Source organism: Thalassophryne amazonica, chromosome 11, assembly GCF_902500255.1.
Source record: "Thalassophryne amazonica chromosome 11, fThaAma1.1, whole genome shotgun sequence".
Lineage (NCBI taxonomy): Eukaryota > Metazoa > Chordata > Actinopteri > Batrachoidiformes > Batrachoididae > Thalassophryne > Thalassophryne amazonica.
This window is the reverse complement of record NC_047113.1, coordinates 107,025,645-107,047,025: the sequence shown is the minus strand read 5'-3', so window position 1 is coordinate 107,047,025 and position 21,381 is coordinate 107,025,645. Positions and strand designations below refer to the sequence as shown.

General features: G+C 42.1%; 1 protein-coding gene across 1 annotated transcript in view; it reads left to right on the top strand.

The window, feature by feature from the left end:
• atoh8 (atonal bHLH transcription factor 8) overlaps positions 1 to 21,381 on the top strand; it is a 156,557-nt gene that overhangs the window by 2,049 nt on the left and 133,127 nt on the right. The gene's annotated exons all lie outside the window — the stretch shown is intronic.

The following is a 21,381-nucleotide window of genomic DNA, read 5'->3' as shown; positions in this document are numbered from 1 at the left end:
ACCAAACAAATGCATTCTAGTCGGCTGCAGCGCCCCACTGCTGTGAGGAAGTCAGCAGTAGGCCTACGCTCAGCATCAGACATCCTGGCAGAAGGTCTGGAGGTGCTTCTGAAGCTCAACATGGGATCATTGCTTTTGCTTCTTGATTACCTGCCCTCTAGTGTGTTGTAGTAGTTGTGTGCTGACTAAGGCATAATCCTTGCAGAGCCCAGAATGAGGGTTGGTTGTGCCCAATAAGATGGCAGAAACAGTATTCCAGCCCTTGCATACATTGTTTGTACTATCTCGTCCCTCCAGGGTGACCTGGTGCACATTCCAGATGGGCATGCCGAACCTTGGTGGAATGTTCTAGACATGCATTGGTGGTGGACAGGCTGTACTGGTCCTTCCTGAACATGCCGCAAGGTTCCGCATACGCACACTGAATTGAAGTAGTCAATCTGGTGTGTGCTTCCTCAGATAAGCCGTGGCATTCTGTACCTTGTCTTCTGGAAGGAACGCCAGCCCATCAAGCATCCCACAAAAGTGCTTGTCATCATCAACGGAGCGGTAAAGTTCTGTGTTCCCCAGGGCCTAGATCTTCCTCAATGTACTTTGGGATAGGTGGTAGAAGCACCCCTGTGTTGTCACTTGAGGTCCAAGCACCAAGGACATTGACAGGACAGCTAACTCAAAGTCAGCTAACTCAAAGTCAGTGGCAAGAACACAAGGGTCTGGGTAGATCTGCATGGATCCCATCTTGTCAAGAATTGCATGAAACAGCTCTTGATAAATCTGTGTACTCTTCCCGGAAAGGAAGGCACAGACTCCCCAAGAGGGGCACGTATCAGATAGAGCTGCTTGAAGACAGTTGGACTCATGCAGTAGTTCCCCTCCCTGTACCAATTGTCTGACTGCCCCAGGTGATGTAGCTGCTCCTCAGCTGCATTGATGCTGCCTTGGGCCACAGTCTTTGATTAGGAAAGACCCTGGGTCTGCTTCACCAGTGTTAGTCCACTCGTCAAGGATGACTAGCTCTTGAAGTGTTGTTGGGTCCTTGGGTAGACATCCATGGCACTGACGCTGAAAATCACACTTGCAGGTCTGGATCTTGATAATGTTTGCACAGACTTCATCACTGGCAGCAAGGAAGGCTTGTGTAAGGATCTGCCGACTTCATGACTGTTTTGCAACTGCCTTAATGGTTGTGCGTAGCTTAGTGACCTCCACTACTGTCCTGCCTGCTGGATGGTTGTGGTTCACAAAAGCCTGATAGTTTTTGAAAGTGTCATCTGTTGTGAGTGCACCCTGACACCCAGCTGTTCTCTGTTTATTGCACTGCCACCAGATCCAGTTGTTGTAGCGTCTCTTCTTCAGATAAATGTTGCCATCCAGACAAAGCTCGGCACCTCCCTTATTGGTTGTGATGATCTCCATGCTGAGTGACTGAGTTATTATCAGATCAACATCTTTATATACTGACATCATGACAGCACATCCCTTTTAAGAAGTGATCATCATCCTAATAGGAACGCATGCAGCCTCCATCTTAAGGTACGTTGACACTGGTACACAATCTGCATTGTAAACCAGTGTAAACTGTGCACAGCTGTGTGGAAGTGCGCAAATAAAATGTTGAAATGTTCAAAATCTTTGGCACACATTAATTTTGTGAACTACACATGAACATTGCACCAACAATTCAGAAACACTGTGTGCCACTGCGAGTCACTGCGTCAGCACAGCGCAGCACTGTGTCATCACAGTGTGTCACAGCGCAGCATAGTGCAGCACAGTGCATCAGAGCACAGCACAGTGCAGCACAGTGGGACGTTGATCAAGATGGCGCCTGTGTTTGGCTTCGCCGTCGCTGCTGTCCGCGTACCTGTTGTGTGTGTGTTGTTGATTGTCATCCTGCTGGTCTACGATGGTCTTGCTGCTCGCTGTGTGTATGACCGTCAGGCTGTGCTCAATATCCAAGCTTCTATGGAGAACTATGGGGCTTCATTCTCATCTTCTTTTGGTGATGAGTTCTTTCGGTGGCCTCCGTTTGTGCCGTTAGCCGGTGATGCTAGCACCAGTCAGTGCTACAGGAGCTCCCGCGGACGCAGACGAAGGCGGGGGAGAAGAGCCGGTGTGCAGGTGAGGCTGAAGCTGTTCTGGAAACGCGGAGTTGTGGGAAAATGTCGTCGATCCCGTTTGATCAACTTGCTTTCTCCGGACGTGTGGATGTACGGCCCATCTCCCTCGCTGGATCATCACCGGCGGCCCTGCTGTCTCCGTCAGGTGTTTCCTGATTTTCCCGTGGCTGTGGTGGCCCCCCCGCTGGCGTGTGAAACCCGCAGGCGAAGTGGTTCGTCTCAGCGGGTCCTGTGTGCCTTCCCCCGGCAGTCTGCTGTGGAGAATCCAGCTGCAGCTCCTCTCAGGATGGCGCTGTTAAATGCGTGCTCCGTTGCTAACAAGACTTTCATTTTGAATGATTATATTCGCTCCAAGGACCTGGAATTTTTGTTTCTAACTGAAACCTGGCAGAGGGAAATGGAACACGCCCCCCTCATTGAACTCTGTCCCCAAAAATTTCCGATTCTTCAGCTCGCTGCGTTTGTGTGGACGTGGTGGCGGACTTGCTGCAGTCTATAGGAGCAGCTTTGTGTGTCGACGTGTGAGCTCAGAATCGTTTCCATCTTTTGAATCACTGATTTTAAAAGTTGGGAGAACTAATCCTTTTTATTGTGTTTTAATATATCGTCCACCTGGTCAATGCACTTCCTTCCTCAAGGAGTTTAGTGACTTTTTATCTACAACTCTCAAGCTGTCCAGACTTTTAATTGTTGGTGATTTTAATTTCCATGTTGATGATACTTCAGATAAATCTGCTGCTAAATTCATCAGTCTGATTTAATCTTTCAATTTGATCCAACACGTGTCTGGCCCCACACACAGCAAAGGTCATGTTTTAGATCTTGTTTTTACTCTGGGTCTTAATATTGAGTCTATTTATTCTGAGGATTTTTTTTATTTCTGATCATGTTTGTATTCTTTTTAATTTGTCTCTTAATCTGGATTGTCCGTCTGCTCCTCCTGTGATCTGCTCTCGCATTTTTAATCATTTTACTGCAGATGTATTTTCTGCTGCTTTTAACCTTGATGAGTTGTTTAGTTCAGATGATGTTGATATTTTAGTTAATTCTTTTAATCATCATTGTGTCTCAATTTTGGACAGTGGCTCCTTTTAAAACCAGACACGCCCCTCTGAATAACTCCTCCCCCTGGATGAATGACAGTATTCGTAGTGTTAAGAGATCATGTGGGAAAGTGGAGCGGTTGTGGAAATCTACAAAGCTCCAGGTCCACCTCCTTCATTTAAAGGAGCTTTTAATCTCTTTTAATAATATGGTGAAAGATGTGAGGGCTGCTTATTTTTCCACTTTAATTTCTAGCAGCCGACAGAATCCAAAAATTTTGTTTGACACAATCAGAGACATTGTTACACCTGCATCTCCTGCTGCTATCATTCAGTCAAATGAAGACTGTGACAATTTTTTGTCCTTTTTTATCAGTAAAATTTGTGATATCAGGGCAAATATTAATCCCTCTCTTTGTTTTCCTGTCCTCTATCTTACCCGGCCATCAGTTCTGGATAGTTTTAAACCTATATCACTGAAAGAGCTCACTGGTCTGGTGGACAGATTGAAACCTTCCTCCTGCCCACTTGATATCGTCCCCACCTCCTTTTTTAAAAAGGTCTTCCATTCTATTGGCCCGGTTGTCTTATTGATAATAAACAGATCACTGCTTTCCGGTTATGTCCCTCAGTATTTTAAACAGGCAGTTATTCATCCTCTTTTAAAAAAGCCTAATGCTGATCCTTCACTCCTTCAAAATTTTAGACCAATTTCAAAGTTGCCTTTTATTTCCAAAGTCTTAGAGAAAGTGGCCAAACAGCTTAATGAGCTTTTAGCTGAACATAATATTCTTGATAAATTCCAGTCTGGGTTCCGTCACTTGCACTCTACAGAAACTGCCCTTCTCAGAGTTTCAAATGATATTTTAATGCGCAGAGATGCAGGTGAATATTCTGTACTTGTCCTTTTGGATCTCTCTGCTGCTTTTGACACGGTGGATCATGGAGTTTTAGTTGAGAGACTAAGGACTTGGGTGGGCATTTCTGGGTCTGCTCTGGACTGGTTTTTGTCTTATCTTTCACACAGGACTTTCGCTGTTGCTGCTGGTAAATTTATGTCCTCCTCTGCCATGCTATCCTGTGGTGTGCCTCAAGGTTCTGTTCTGGGACCTATATTGTTTGCTCTATATTTGCTCCCACTTGGTCATGTCTTGAGCAGTTTTAAAGATGTCTCCTACCACTGTTATGCGGATGACATCCAGCTGTATATTTCATTCACTCCTCAAACGGTCTCTAGGGTATTTGCTCTTCAGAGCTGTGTTGAGGTTATTGGTGACTGGATGGCAGCCAAGTATTTGTCTTTAAATATAGCAAAAACTGAGGTCCTTGTTTGTGCCCCTGACGAGTTTGTTCCCACTGTGGTTGGGAATCTTGGTTCTCTGGCCCCTTTTGTTCGCTCAGCAGTGAGGAACTTGGGTGTTACGTTCGATCATTCCCTCAATTTTGACGCGTATTTTACCCGCCTGGCACAGTCTTGCTTTTTCCATTTGCGCAATATTGCCCGTCTGTGCAGCATTGTGTCTCGGGTGGAGATGCAGATGATCATTCATGCATTTGTGTCATCACGTTTGGATTACTGTAACTCTCTATTTTTTAGCCTTAGCAAGTCCTCTTTGGACCGCTTACAAACGGTTCAGAATGCGACTGCGAGGCTGCTGACGAGGTCATCAAAGAGGTCACATATAACCCCAATCCTCTCCTCCTTGCACTGACTCCCCATCCATTTCTACCTCCAATTTAAAATTCTAGTACTGACTTTTAGAGCTCTGCATAGTCAAATGCCATCTTATATCACCGAGCTATTACATCCATATGTGACAAGTAGGTCTCTGAGGTCTTCGGACCTGGGCCTATTGGTTGTGCCTAGGACAAGACTGAAGACCAGGGGAGACTGTGCTTTCGAGGTGGTAGCACCTAAAATGTGGAATGCATTGCCTTTGGACCTACGCTCCGTGGACTCTGTTGAAACATTTAAAGTGAAGCTAAAGACCCTTTTGTATAGGCTGGCTTTTACCTAGTTTTTATGGTTTTATGTTTCTGCTGTTTTTAATTTCTCTGTTCTTATGTGAAACACTTTGTGATTTCTATGTTGAAAGGTGCTATATAAATAAACCTTACTTACTTACTTACACAGTGCATCAGAGCACAGCACAGCACATAAGAGAGCAGCACAGTGCATCACAGTGCATCACAGCGCAGCACTGCATCATCACAGTGCATCACAGAGGCATCACAGCACATCAGAGCACAGCACAATGCAGCACAGTGCATCACAGCGCAGCACTGCATCAGCACAGTGCATCACAGCTCATCAGAGCACGGCACAGCGCAGCACAGTGCATCACAGCACAGCACAGTGCATCACAGCGCAGCATAGTGCAGCACAGTGCATCACAGCACAGCATAGTGCAGCACAGTGCATCACAGTGCAGCATAGGGCAGCACAGTGCATCACAGCACAGCGCAGCACAGCGCAGCACAGTGCATCACAGCGCAGCATAGTGCAGCACAGTGCATCACAGTGCAGCATAGGGCAGCACAGTGCATCACAGCACAGAGCAGCACAGTGCATCACAGTGCATCACAGAGGCATCACAGCACATCAGAGCACAGCGCAGCACAGTGCATCGCAGCGCAGCACTGCATCAGCACAGTGCATCACAGCTCATCAGAGCACGGCACAGCGCAGCACAGTGCATCACAGCGCAGCACAGTGCATCACAGCGCAGCATAGTGCAGCACAGTGCATCACAGCACAGCGCAGCACAGTGCATCACAGTGCAGCATAGCGCAGCACAGTGCATCACAGCGCAGCACAGTGCATCACAGCGCAGCACAGTGCATCACAGCGCAGCACAGCGCAGCACAGTGCATCACAGTGCAGCATAGCGCAGCACAGTGCATCACAGCGCAGCACAGTGCATCACAGTGCATCACTACAGTGCATCATCGCTTTGAGGCCATTTTATCCTGAGTTGGTGCTATACAAATGAATACATTTGATTTGATTTTTCCAAAGCCATGACAATATAAATATTATAAATAATTACCTTTGAGTCGATTCCAAATGCATTCTCCACGTCATGAAGCGTACGAAAGAGAGAGCAAAAAAAGCTGCAGCTCCTCTGTGCGATTAGAGGTGGTTTCATCAGCCAAGTTCTGAGAGCAAATGATTAATCCGCTAAGAAATAATTATTTTATATAATGCAGCATCCAGTGGAACACAGCGGGTTTCACTGGCACGATGAACTGCACAGCAGTGTGGCGGCTAAATGCATGCATCAAGGTGTCTTTACAACCCTGCAATCATGAAATGCAACAAATGCTCCTCCTGCACCCCCCCCCCCCCCCCCACACACACACACACATAACTGCTTTGATTATGAATTAATGGGAACATTTTTAGGATATTTGTGGTCACTGTATCGGACCGTCGTGGTGAAGAGAGAGCTGAGTAGGGGGGCAAAGCTCTCGATTTACCGATCGATCTACGCTCCGATCCTCACCTATGGTCATGAGATTTGGCTCATGACCGAAAGAACGAGATCGCGAGTACAAGCGGCCCAGATGAGTTTCCTCCGCAGGGTGGCTGGGCGCTCCCTTAGAGATAGGGTGAGGAGCTCGGTCACTCGGGAGGAGCTCGGAGTTGAGCTGCTGCTCCTCCACGTCAAAAGGAGTCAATTGAGGTGGCTCGGGCATGTTTTCCGGATGCCCCCTGGACGCCTCGCTGGAGAGGTGTTCCGGGCATGTCCCACTGGGAGGAGGCCCCGGGGAAGACCCAGGACACGCTGGAGGGACTACATCTCTCGGCTGGCTTGGGAACACCTTGGGGTTGCCCCAGAGGAGCTGGGGGAGGTGTGTGTGGATCTGGAGGTCTGGGCGGCTTTGCTTGAGCTGCTGCCCCCGCGACCTGACTCCGGATAAAGTGGAAGAAAATGGATGGATGGATGGGAACATTTTTATCATTAACCAAGACAAAGGGCACAAACAGGATTTCTTTGTTAGAAAGTCCTGCTTTCTGTGATAAGGGGAAAATACAGAGTGGTGAAAGTGGTTAGAATCATTATAAGAAAATGAAAATGACTGGATTAGATCTTTGCACATTAGTTTGTAATACAATAATATATCTAATCCAATATAAGGCTGAATGTGAATGTGTATTGGGAAAATTTTAATTGAAGTTCGTCTGAAGACATTCCTCTCAAAAACAGTGTTGTTTTGATGACCACATAAACCAACATTGTAAAACTGCAACAATTATGAAATGAAAACTGTCACCCTGAGAGTGACCGGTATCTTGCCAAAAGATGAACAACTGAGACTACCATAAGGAACAACCACGATGAAGACGGACTGACTGGCAAGGGAACATAATATATTTATGCAAAATTTGGAGCCAAAAAAGCACAAACTGTGAGCAGCAAAGTGTTTTTTTTTTGGTGATTTTAGTGGCCTTCCTGTGACCTTGACCTTTGACTTTGAGCTTGGTCCTTTTGTGTGCTGAAAGGTATGTTGATATACTGCTATATGTGAATTTACAAGAGTCTGTAATGATGATTTACATGCTTTGTCAAACCCTTAAAAATCTAAATTCACATTGTGTGTATTTACATTCAATGTCGCCAACTTGGCGACTTTCTCTCTAAATTTGGCGACTTTCCAAACCCTCTTGAAGACTTATTTCCTCAAATGCAATTAGCTACAAATCGAACTACTTTTCCTGGTGTTACTGGAGACTTTTCTGATGTTTGGCAACTGAAAGTGAAAATCTCTGTTGTCACCGAGCGGCAGCGGGTCTCCCCCTCCTCCGGTGCCTGCAGCAGCCTGTAAAGCGCTGAAGGGAGGGATTTCTACAATCCTCCTCACTCAGACTCACTCAGCCTACTGGCCTTGTTTGCTGCGCTATGATTAAATAGTCCCCAGACTTTGGAAGCCCTGGCCTTGAGAAGTTATTTTATTTTAATAAGTGATGGCCAATTTTAATGGCAAAATAAATAAACAAACCAAGAATCAAGTTTTATTTGTGGTTCTAAATATTTTTAAGGTGGTTTTACTCACTTTTTTGCATCTCCCACAATGTTTTTGTTTTCAAAATTTTATCAATCAATCAATTTCAATCATTTTTTTTTTTTTATATAGCGCCAAATCACAACAAACAGTTGCCCCAAGGCGCTTTATATTGTAAGGCAAGGCCATACAATAATTATGTAAAACCCCAACGGTCAAAACGACCCCCTGTGAGCAAGCACTTGGCTACAGTGGGAAGGAAAAACTCCCTTTTAACAGGAAGAAACCTCCAGCAGAACCAGGCTCAGGGAGGGACAGTCTTCTGCTGGGACTGGTTGGGGCTGAGGGAGAGAACCAGGAAAAAGACATGCTGTGGAGGGGAGCAGAGATCGATCACTAATGATTAAATGCAGAGTGGTGCATACAGAGCAAAAAGAGAAAGAAACAGTGCATCATGGGAACCCCCCAGCAGTCTAAGTCTATAGCAGCATAACTAAGGGATGGTTCAGGGTCACCTGATCCAGCCCTAACTATAAGCTTTAGCAAAAAGGAAAGTTTTAAGCCTAATCTTAAAAGTAGAGAGGGTGTCTGTCTCCCTGATCTGAATTGGGAGCTAATATATCTTTATTTAAAAAGATATATTAACAAACATTAAATGAACAGAAAGAGACATAAAATAAAATAAATTGTACAAAAGTAAAGGGATTCTTTAACATTAACAACAACAACAACAACAACTTTAACATTCTCTTTAAAAAAAAAAAAATCCCTTATAGAGTGTGACGGTTTTGGACAAGTTAATTTTTCTGGCAAAAAAAAAAAAAAAAAAAAAAAAAATGCTGGAACCGTTGTGCTGCTCTTTACTTGTGGAAAGGTTTTGTTAAAAGCTGTTTACTAGGAATGTATTTTTTAAATATTTCATACATTTGTTGTTTATTTGAGAACATTTTCTTTAACTTATTACCAGGCAGCACTTTGCAATTATTTTATTTTCCTGTTTGTAAAATGTTGTTTTAAACGATAAGCAAATTTAAGGTTTGCATTTTGTTCCCATACTGTACCGAAAATGAACCGAACTGTGACCTCGAAACGGAGGTAAGTACCGAACTGTGATTTTTGTGTATCGTTAGACTCCTAATTACATGACATGTTTTACTGTAGCCTGAAGTTTGACCTAATTTAGGTGACCATTGATGTCAAGCCAAACCCTGAAGGTCAAGGTTGATTGCTTATCCCATCAAGTAATGGCTTATGGGCAAGGTCTATCACTATGTCCATGCCAAATTTGGAGGCAAAATTTCAAAAATTGCGACCAGGGAAGTTGTTTTGTTGAATTTAGTGTTTGACCTTGCTGTATCCTTGATGTTTGACCTTCAGCTTGATCCTGTTGTGTGCTGAAAGGTATCTTGCTAGGGCTGCCCTATGTGAAGTTGCAAGAGTCTGCAATGTAAAGTGTGTGCTGCACAGCGAGTTAACGAACCCCTTAATCTACATTTTGTATGTTTTTTGCATGATGATGTCATCAAATGACTTGTCTGCGATGTAAACTGTCTGCTGCACAGTTAGTTAAAGATGAAAAATGCAATGATTACAAAAAAACACCCAGTTATTTTAGGGATATGATGCGTTTCCTCAAAGCTCCATCTGATCTCCAAGGCTTCATTTTTCATTTGACTCATAAATCAGCTGTTTAATCCGTCGGTCTTTTCATTACGGTTTTACAAAACATGTAGGCCTACATGTAACCGTGCTCTGTGCCACATCGTGTAAAAACACATTCCGCTGCGCTCGTCTCTTTCTGAACAAGTCCTGAAGAAGAAGCATGTTCCTCTGATAGTGCAGTTTCAAAAGAAACGCGCAAAGAATAACAGTAATCTTAATAACTCCAGAAAACAAATCCATTGTTTATACGGGCGGCTTCCAGGTACAACTCACTTGTGTATGTCACAAATGGCAGATGTTACAATGCAAAGCATTATGGGATTGCTCTACTGTCTGAATTGGATGGTAATCATGGTGCATGTAAGCAAGTGGATCACTTCATGACACGTTCATGTAAACAGAACAATCTGATCCACCAATCGGATAGAATTCAATCAGATCAACAGGAAAGTGTCCATGTAAACATGACTACTGTTGCCACAGTTACTTTGAAAAGTTATTTTATTAGATACTTTATACAGTTACTTCATTAGCAGCTGCCGATGTTACTAATAAGGTAACCAGTTCTACACCAGTGGTGTGAGCAGAAGCTTCCAGAACCGGGCTGTGGCCAGACAGAGGGAAATGCCCACCACCAAGCACCAAGAGAAAGACAAGAGAAACACAGACACAGAAAACCCAAGCAGAAAGAGACAGCAAGAGAACAGACAAATTCCAAAATAAAATAAAAATAAAACAGACACATACCAAACAGAAGTCCAAATCCTGACACCCTGACATACTGCAAGCTGCACTTAATGGTGTTTGTATGGAAGTAAACAGTGACATCATTAGTAACACAGGCATGTGTTCCGTACACAGTTAATCATTTCAAACACTGAATACGTCAGACCAATCCGTCAACGCTTTCCAATCCATCGGATGCGTCGATGCGTGACATCAGACGTTTCGCTTCGGAAGCGGCAAGGGGGCGGAGATTGCTACGTCACACTCTGGCTGTTTCCACAACCTGAAAAAAGTTCAGCGATCGCCATCTTGAATTTGCGTCGCCTGAACCACAAAAAAACCTTTAAAAAACAGCAGTAGAGCGATTCTCCATCACCCTGCTGGGAGAAGCTTTTTTCAGCTACTTTTCAGAGTGACGCCGACCGAGGGAGGACTGACGACTTGGTGGGATATCGATCGAACCGCGACAGCGGGCCGACCCGCACGGAGAAGCCGACCTTCAGGCTGAAACAGTTGCCACAAGGCGCTTTATATTGTAAGGCAAGGCCATACAATAATTATGAAAAACCCCAACGGTCAAAACGACCCCCTATGAGCAAGCACTTGGCTACAGTGGGAAGGAAAAACTCCCTTTTAACAGGAAGAAACCTCCAGCAGAACCAGGCTCAGGGAGGGGCAGTCTTCTGCTGAGACTGGTTGGGGCTGAGGGAAAGAACCAGGAAAAAGACATGCTGCGGAGGGGGGCAGAGATCGATCACCAATGACTAAATGCAGAGTGATGCACATGGAGCAAAAAGAGAAAGAAACAGTGCATCACGGGAACCCCCCCACAGTCTACGTCTAAAGCAGCATAACCAAGGGATGGTCCAGGGTCACCTGATCCAGCCCTAACTATAAGCCTTAGCGAAAAGGAAAGTTTTAAGCCTAATCTTAAAAGTAGAGAGGGTATCTGTCTCCCTGATCTGAATTGGGAGCTGGTTCCACAGGAGAGGAGCCTGAAAGCTGAAGGCTCTGCCTCCCATTCTACTCTTACAAACCCTAGGAACTACAAGTAAGCCTGCAGTCTGAGAGCGAAGCGCTCTAATGGGGTAATATGGTACTACGAGGTCCCTAAGATAAGATGGGACCTGATAATAATGAATTACAATAGTCCAGCCTAGAGGAAATAAATGCATGAATTAGTTTTTCAGCATCACTCTGAGACAAGACCTTTCTGATTTTAGAGATATTGCGTAAATGCAAAAAGGCAGTCCTACATATTTGTTTAATATGCGCTTTGAATGACATATCCTGATCAAAAATGACTCCAAGATTTCTCACAGTATTACTAGAGGTCAGGGAAATGCCATCCAGAGTAAAGATCTGGTTAGACACCATGCCTCTAAGATTTGTGGGGCCAAGTACAATAACTTCAGTTTTATCTGAGTTTAAAAGCAGGAAATTAGAGGTCATCCATGTCTTTATGTCTGTAAGACAATCCTGCAGTTTAGCTAATTGGTGTGTATCCTCTGGCTTCATGGATAGATAAAGCTGGGTATCATCTGTGTAACAATGAAAATTTAAGCAATACCGTCTAATAATACTGCCTAAGGGAAGCATGTATAAAGTGAATAAAATTGGTCCTAGCACAGAACCTTGTGGAACTCCATAATTAACTTTAGTCTGTGAAGAAGATTCCCCATTTACATGAACAAACTGTAATCTATTAGACAAATATGATTCAAACCACCGCAGCGCAGTGCCTTTAATACCTATGACATGCTCTAATCTCTGTAATAAAATTTTATGGTCAACAGTATCAAAAGCAGCACTGAGGTCCAACAGAACAAGCACAGAGATAAGTCCACTGTCCGAAGCCATAAGAAGATCATTTGTAACCTTCACTAATGCTGTTTCTGTACTATGATGAATTCTAAAACCTGACTGAAACTCTTCAAATAGACCATTCCTCTGCAGGTGATCAGTTAGCTGTTTTACAACTACCCTCTCAAGAATCTTTGAGAGAAAAGGAAGGTTGGAGATTGGCCTATAATTAGCTAAGATAGCTGGGTCAAGTGATGGCTTTTTAAGTAATGGTTTAATTACTGCCACCTTAAAAGCCTGTGGTACATAACCAACTAACAAAGATAGATTGATCATATTTAAGATTGAAGCATTAAATAATGGTAGGGCTTCCTTGAGCAGCCTGGTAGGAATGGGGTCTAATAAACATGTTGATGGTTTGGATGAAGTAACTAATGAAAATAACTCAGACAGAACAATCAGAGAGAAAGAGTCTAACCAAATACCGGCATCACTGAAAGCAGCCAAAGATAACGATACATCTTTGGGATGGTTATGAGTAATTTTTTCTCTAATAGTCAAAATTTTGTTAGCAAAGAAAGTCATGAAGTCATTACTAGTTAAAGTTAATGGAATACTCAGCTCAATAGAGCTCTGACTCTTTGTCAGCCTGGCTACAGTGCTGAAAAGAAACCTGGGGTTGTTCTTATTTTCTTCAATTAGTGATGAGTAGAAAGATGTCCTAGCTTTACGGAGGGCTTTTTTATAGAGCAACAAACTCTTTTTCCAGGCTAAGTGAAGATCTTCTAAATTAGTGAGACGCCATTTCCTCTCCAACTTACGGGTTATCTGCTTTAAGCTATGAGTTTGTGAGTTATACCACGGAGTCAGACACTTCTGATTTAAAGCTCTCTTTTTCAGAGGAGCTACAGCATCCAAAGTTGTCTTTAATGAGGATGTAAAACTATTGACGAGATACTCTAACTCCCTTACAGAGTTTAGGTAGCTACTCTGCTCTGTGCTGGTATATGACATTAGAGAACATAAAGAAGGAATCATATCCTTAAACCTAGTTACAGTGCTTTCTGAAAGACTTCTAGTGCAATGAAACTTATTCCCTACTGCAGGGTAGTCCATCAGGGTAAATGTAAATGTTATTAAAAAATGATCAGACAGAAGGGAGTTTTCAGGGAATACTGTTAAGTCTTCTATTTCCATACCATAAGTCAGAACAAGATCTAAGATATGATTAAAGTGGTGGATGGACTCATTTACTTTTTGAGCAAAGCCAATAGAGTCTAATAATAGATTAAATGCAGTGTTGAGGCTGTCATTCTCAGCATCTGTGTGGATGTTAAAATCGCCCACTATAATTATCTTATCTGAGCTAAGCACTAAGTCAGACAAAAGGTCTGAAAATTCACAGAGAAACTCACAGTAACGACCAGGTGGACAATAGATAATTACAAATAAAACTGGTTTTTGGGACTTCCAATTTGGATGGACAAGACTAAGAGTCAAGCTTTCAAATGAATTAAAGCTCTGTCTGGGTTTTTGATTAATTAATAAGCTGGAATGGAAGATTGCTGCTAATCCTCCGCCCCGGCCCGTGCTACGAGCATTCTGACAGTTAGTGTGACTCGGGGGTGTTGACTCATTTAAACTAACATATTCATCCTGCTGTAACCAGGTTTCTGTTAGGCAGAATAAATCAATACGTTGATCAATTATTATATCATTTACCAACAGGGACTTAGAAGAGAGAGACCTAATGTTTAATAGACCACATTTAACTGTTTTAGTCTGTGGTGCAGTTGAAGGTGCTATATTATTTTTTCTTTTTGAATTTTTATGCTTAAATAGATTTTTGCTGGTTATTGGTGGTCTGGGAGCAGGCACCGTCTCTACGGGGATGGGGTAATGAGGGGATGGCAGGGGGAGAGAAGCTGCAGAGAGGTGTATAAGACCACAGCTCTGCCTCCTGGTCCCAACGCTGGACAGTCACAGTTTGGAGGATCCAAGAAAATTGGCCAGATTTCTAGAAATGAGAGCTGCTCCATCCAAAGTGGGATGGATGCCGTCTCTCCTAACAAGACCAGGTTTTCCCCAGAAGCTTTGCCAATTATCTATGAAGCCCACCTCATTTTTTGGACACCACTCAGACAGCCAGCAATTCAAGGAGAACATGCGGCTAAACATGTCACTCCCGGTCTGATTGGGGAGGGGCCCAGAGAAAACAACAGAGTCCGACATTGTTTTTGCAAAGTTACACACCGATTTAATGTTAATTTTAGTGACCTCCGATTGGCGTAACCGGGTGTCATTACTGCCGACGTGAATTACAATCTTACCAAATTTACGCTTAGCCTTAGCCAGCAATTTCAAATTTCCTTCGATGTCGCCTGCTCTGGCCCCCGGAAGACAATTGACAATGGTTGCTGGTGTCTTTATGTCTGTAAGACAATCCTGCAGTTTAGCTAATTGGTGTGTGTCCTCTGGCTTCATGGATAGATAAAGCTGGGTATCATCTGCGTAACAATGAAAATTTAAGCAATACCATCTAATAATACTGCCTAAGGGAAGCATGTATAAAGTGAATAAAATTGGTCCTAGCACAGAACCTTGTGGAACTCCATAATTAACTTTAGTCTGTGAAGATTCCCCATTTACATGAACAAATTGTAATCTATTAGACAAATATGATTCAAACCACCGCAGCGCAGTGCCTTTAATACCTATGGCATGCTCTAATCTCTGTAATAAAATTTTATGGTCAACAGTATCAAAAGCAGCACTGAGGTCTAACAGAACAAGCACAGAGATGAGTCCACTGTCCGAGGCCATAAGAAGATCATTTGTAACCTTCACTAATGCTGTTTCTGTACTATGATGAATTCTAAAACCTGACTGAAACTCTTCAAATAGACCATTCCTCTGCAGATGATCATTTAGCTGTTTTACAACTACCCTTTCAAGAATTTGTGACAGAAAAGGAAGGTTGGAGATTGCCCTATAATTAGCTAAGATAGCTGGGTCAAGTGATGGCTTTTTAAGTAATGGTTTAATTACTGCCACCTTAAAAGCCTGTGGTACATAGCCAACTAACAAAGATAGATTGATCATATTTAAGATCGAAGCATTAAATAATGGTAGGGCTTCCTTGAGCAGCCTGGTAGGAATGGGGTCTAATAAACATGTTGATGGTTTGGATGAAGTAACTAATGAAAATAACTCAGACAGAACAATCGGAGAGAAAGAGTCTAACCAAATACCGGCATCACTGAAAGCAGCCAAAGATAACGATACGTCTTTGGGATGGTTATGAGTAATTTTTTCTCTAATAGTTAAAATTTTGTTAGCAAAGAAAGTCATGAAGTCATTACTAGTTAAAGTTAATGGAATACTCAGCTCAATAGAGCTCTGACTCTTTGTCAGCCTGGCTACAGTGCTGAAAAGAAACCTGGGGTTGTTCTTATTTTCTTCAATTAGTGATGAGTAGAAAGATGTCCTAGCTTTACGGAGGGCTTTTTTATAGAGCAACAGACTCTTTTTCCAGGCTAAGTGAAGATCTTCTAAATTAGTGAGACGCCATTTCCTCTCCAACTTACGGGTTATCTGCTTTAAGCTACGAGTTTGTGAGTTATACCACGGAGTCAGGCACTTCTGATTTAAAGCTCTCTTTTTCAGAGGAGCTACAGCATCCAAAGTTGTCCTCAATGAGGATGTAAAACTATTTATGAGATACTCTATCTCACTTAAAGAGTTTAGGTAGCTACTCTGCACTGTGTTGGTATATGGCATTAGAGAACATAAAGAAGGAATCATATCCTTAAACCTAGTTACAGCGCTTTCTGAAAGACTTCTAGTGTAATGAAACTTATTCCCCACTGCTGGGTAGTCCATCAGAGTAAATGTAAATGTTATTAAGAAATGATCAGACAGAAGGGAGTTTTCGGGGAATACTGTTAAGTCTTCTATTTCCATACCATAAGTCAGAACAAGATCTAAGATATGATTAAAGTGGTGGGTGGACTCATTTACATTTTGAGCAAAGCCAACTGAGTCTAATAATAGATTAAATGCAGTGTTGAGGCTGTCATTCTCAGCATCTGTGTGGATGTTAAAATCGCCCACTATAATTATCTTATCTGAGCTAAGCACTAAGTCAGACAAAAGGTCTGAAAATTCACAGAGAAACTCACAGTAACAACCAGGTGGACGATAGATAATAACAAATAAAACTGGTTTTTGGGACTTCCAATTTGGATGGACAAGACTAAGAGTCAAGCTTTCAAATGAATTAAAGCTCTGTCTGGGTTTTTGATTAATTAATAAGCTGGAATGGAAGATTGCTGCTAATCCTCCGCCTCGGCCCGTGCTACGAGCATTCTGACAGTTAGTGTGACTCGGGGGTGTCGACTCATTTAAACTAACATATTCATCCTGCTGTAACCAGGTTTCTGTAAGGCAGAATAAATCAATATGTTGATCAATTATTATATCATTTACTAACAGGGACTTAGAAGAGAGAGACCTAATGTTTAATAGACCACATTTAACTGTTTTAGTCTGTGGTGCAGTTGAAGGTGCTATATTATTTTTTCTTTTTGAATTTTTATGCTTAAATAGATTTTTACTAGTTATTGGTGGTCTGGGAGCAGGCACCGTCTCTACGGGGATGGGGTAATGAGGGGATGGCAGGGGGAGAGAAGCTGCAGAGAGGTGTGTAAGACTACAACTCTACTACAAATCAATGCATATGTTACATAAATAATACTTTCCTGATTATACTACATAATAATGAATACAAATCCCGCCTTTGCGGGATTGTTATGGAGCACGATCCGTGGTCAGCGCTGCTCGCCTTTTTCTCCAGACTTCCAGCCTGGAGCCAAAGCAGCGCTGAGCTTAACTTCATGTGGTGTGATCATTTTAGACTATGAAATTGATAATAACTGTAGTTTCGTCATTTCCTTAATTCGTCCGTACTGCAACCAGGTTTTGTCGTCTCCATTCATTTGTCACAATAAAATAAATACAGAAATACATTTAAAAAATAAAGAAATCTGACAGATTAGGCGTCTTATTAATTGAGCGAGCAAATATCCACATGTCAAGAATTACTGACATGTGAAAAGAGAATATAGTGGTCCCTCGCTATAACGCCGTTCACCTGTCGTGGCCTCGGAGTCTCGCGGAGTATTTAGTCCAATTTTGCATGCCTTTTTTTTTTACAGTGTTCTGTGTTCTGTATATCTGTTTATAAGAATTTTGTTGCCCAGAAGATAAAAGAGCACCAACAACTACTCATAACTGTGTTTGTCACTCGGAAACAGACACCTGCAGCCAGGTGTGAGTGGAAAAGGCGTCAGGACGCAGAGGTGCGATCTGTGACATACTGGTCAGTCACTATTAATAATTTCTTATGTGTCCAACCTCGTTCGTTGATCGTTAAAATTAATTCGTTAGTTCTAAATGCCATCATAATTATTTATAGGAAAACGTTCTATTTTTATTTCTCAAACAAATGTTTGGGCCTGAAACAGTTTGGTCTTATTTTCCTACTAAGGTTTGAACTTTGAGAGTGTTTACACACGAGAGAAAAGTGAGAAAATGTTCATGTCTGATTGAGAAAGTGTATAAAGTGTGTAGTGAGGGGTTTTACAGCCTTAAAACGTCTATAATAATTATAAAAAATAACGCTGACTACGTCTCAGTTTCGTGTATTACAGGCTATTTTTTAGAACGTAACTCCAGCGATTAATGAGGGACCACTGTAACAATTTATTGATTATATACTACAAAACAATTAATACGACGGCCGCTTTTGGCACTCTGTTGGCACGCGTCGTGATTGGTGGAGTTCTTTTTCATTGCCATCTACCTGGCTTCCATGTCGTAAAATGAGGGTGTGTCTGAAGCGGAGTCTGAATATTTATGGGCGTGTTTATTATAATTACGATCGTTTTCACCCGCCGCATTTCTCAAGATCACGTCAGGCGTACGCCAGAAATGGGCAGGTGCACACTGCTTGATATATGTCACTGCGACTTTGGTGTATTTCAAGTTTACGCCGTAAATTTACACCACAAGTGCGCAACATTGATACATGAGGCCCATTGTGCTCAAATTCATATTTTAGAAATGACTCTGTCCTGATCAGGGTTGGGAGGGTTACTTTAAAAATGTATTCCGATACACTTACTAGTTACCTGTTGAAAAATGTAATCAGTAACGTAATCCAAGTACCATAATATTAAAGTAATGTAATTTGATTACTTTCAATTACTTCTGGATTACTCCAATATCAAATATGCTAATACAGACAAACTAAATAGAAATAGTCTTGACCACATAGTACAGTTTATTAAGCAAAAATCAAACTGTTTCTTTTCCATGGCATGTGCTCTGTTTTACTTCACATTATGAATTAAGAGCACCACAATGTTGTTTTAAACACACCCAGTGTTCACCTGCTAAATTTTCAACAAAAAATGCCAAACAAATGAAGGATAATGAAAACTCAGGCGTGTGCGGATGAATTTGTAATTAAAAGTGGCAGAACAATATACAAAACAAAAAAAATGTCTACTACTTGTTCAGTAAATTCGCACCATGTTTAACATATCAGTCCACTTATTGAACTTTCAAAATAAGAACAACAGCATAATGAAAACCATGAAGTAAATCCTGTCAGTAAGGAGGCGTGATCACCATTTTAATTCCGGGCAAGTTAGTGATTTGCGTGCACAGAAGTTCAAGAAACAGGTGGAATATGCCAGAAAGCTGCGCATGTTGGCAAAGTCACAAACGGAGGAACAAGGGAGACAATATTTCCTTCCATAAGTAAGTGGTTTTGGTTCTTCTTGTCACTTTGTCTGTGATATTTGGATGATAAACAGCTGTATGTCTCCTGACGTACCTGTGTCGCCCGATGACACAGATCATTAACTCTTCAAATCAAATCAAATCAAATCAATTTTATTTATATAGCGCCAAATCACAACAAACAGTTGCCCCAAGGCGCTTTATATTGTAAGGCAAGGCCATACAATAATTACGTAAAAACCCCAACGGTCAAAACGACCCCCTGTGAGCAAGCACTTGGCGACAGTGGGAAGGAAAAACTCCCTTTTAACAGGAAGAAACCTCCAGCAGAACCAGGCTCAGGGAGGGGCAGTCTTCTGCTGGGACTGGTTGGGGCTGAGGGAGAGAACCAGGAAAAAGACATGCTGTGGAGGGGAGCAGAGATCGATCACTAATGATTAAATGCAGAGTGGTGCATACAGAGCAAAAAGAGAAAGAAACACTCAGTGCATCATGGGAACCCCCCAGCAGTCTACGTCTATAGCAGCATAACTAAGGGATGGTTCAGGGTCACCTGATCCAGCCCTAACTATAAGCTTTAGCAAAAAGGAAAGTTTTAAGCCTAATCTTAAAAGTAGAGAGGGTGTCTGTCTCCCTGATCTGAATTAGGAGCTGGTTCCACAGGAGAGGAGCCTGAAAGCTGAAGGCTCTGCCTCCCATTCTACTCTTACAAACCCTAGGAACTACAAGTAAGCTTGCAGTCTGAGAGCGAAGCGCTCTATTGGGGTGATATGGTACTATGAGGTCCCTAAGATAAGATGGGACCTGATTATTCAAAACCTTATAAGTAAGAAGAAGAATTTTAAATTCTATTCTAGAATTAACAGGAAGCCAATGAAGAGAGGCCAATATGGGTGAGATATGCTCTCTCCTTCTAGTCCCCGTCAGTACTCTCCGTCTTGTACGCATCCGACCTTTCTAATTTTAGAGATATTGCGCAAATGCAAAAAAGCAGTCCTACATATTTGTTTAATATGCGCATTGAAGGACATATCCTGATCAAAAATGACTCCAAGATTTCTCACAGTATTACTAGAGGTCAGGGTAATGCCATCCAGAGTAAGGATCTGGTTAGACACCATGTTTCTAAGATTTGTGGGGCCAAGTACAATAACTTCAATTTTATCTGAATTTAAAAGCAGGAAATTAGAGGTCATCCATGTCTTTATGTCTGTAAGACAATCCTGCAGTTTAGCTAATTGGTGTGTGTCCTCTGGCTTCATGGATAGATAAAGCTGGGTATCATCTGTGTAACAATGAAAATTTAAGCAATGCCGTCTAATAATACTGCCTAAGGGAAGCATGTATAAAGTGAATAAAATTGGTCCTAGCACAGAACCTTGTGGAACTCCATAATTAACCTTAGTCTGTGAAGAAGATTCCCCATTTACATGAACAAATTGTAATCTATTAGACAAATATGATTCAAACCACCGCAGCGCAGTGCCTTTAATACCTATGGCATGCTCTAATCTCTGTAATAAAATTTTATGGTCAACAGTATCAAAAGCAGCACTGAGGTCCAACAGAACAAGGACAGAGATGAGTCCACTGTCCGAGGCCATAAGAAGATCATTTGTAACCTTCACTAATGCTGTTTCTGTACTATGATGAATTCTAAAACCTGACTGAAACTCTTCAAATAGACCATTCCTCTGCAGATGATCAGTTAGCTGTTTTACAACTACCCTTTCAAGAATTTTTGAGAGAAAAGGAAGGTTGGAGATTGGCCTATAATTAGCTAAGATAGCTGGGTCAAGTGATGGCTTTTTAAGTAATGGTTTAATTACTGCCACCTTAAAAGCCTGTGGTACATAGCCAACTAACAAAGATAGATTGATCATATTTAAGATTGAAGCATTAATTAATGGTAGGGCTTCCTTGAGCAGCCTTCAATTATGTCTAGTTGATATTTTCCACTGCTAGACCAATGTCTAGTTAAAATACTTGTCGTTAGTGATTAAAATTGTTCGACGAGACTGAGGATTTTTTTTAATTTGCACCTTAAAATAATGAGATTATATTGACCCACGCTGTGCCGCTCACAGTCACACCCACACATAGAGACGTGTACCCACACCACTGACTTCAGGAATGAAACTCGGTCAATAAAGGATAATTGTGTAAAAAAAAAAAAAAATCAATCAATCAATCAACCATCAACTTTTTTCTTA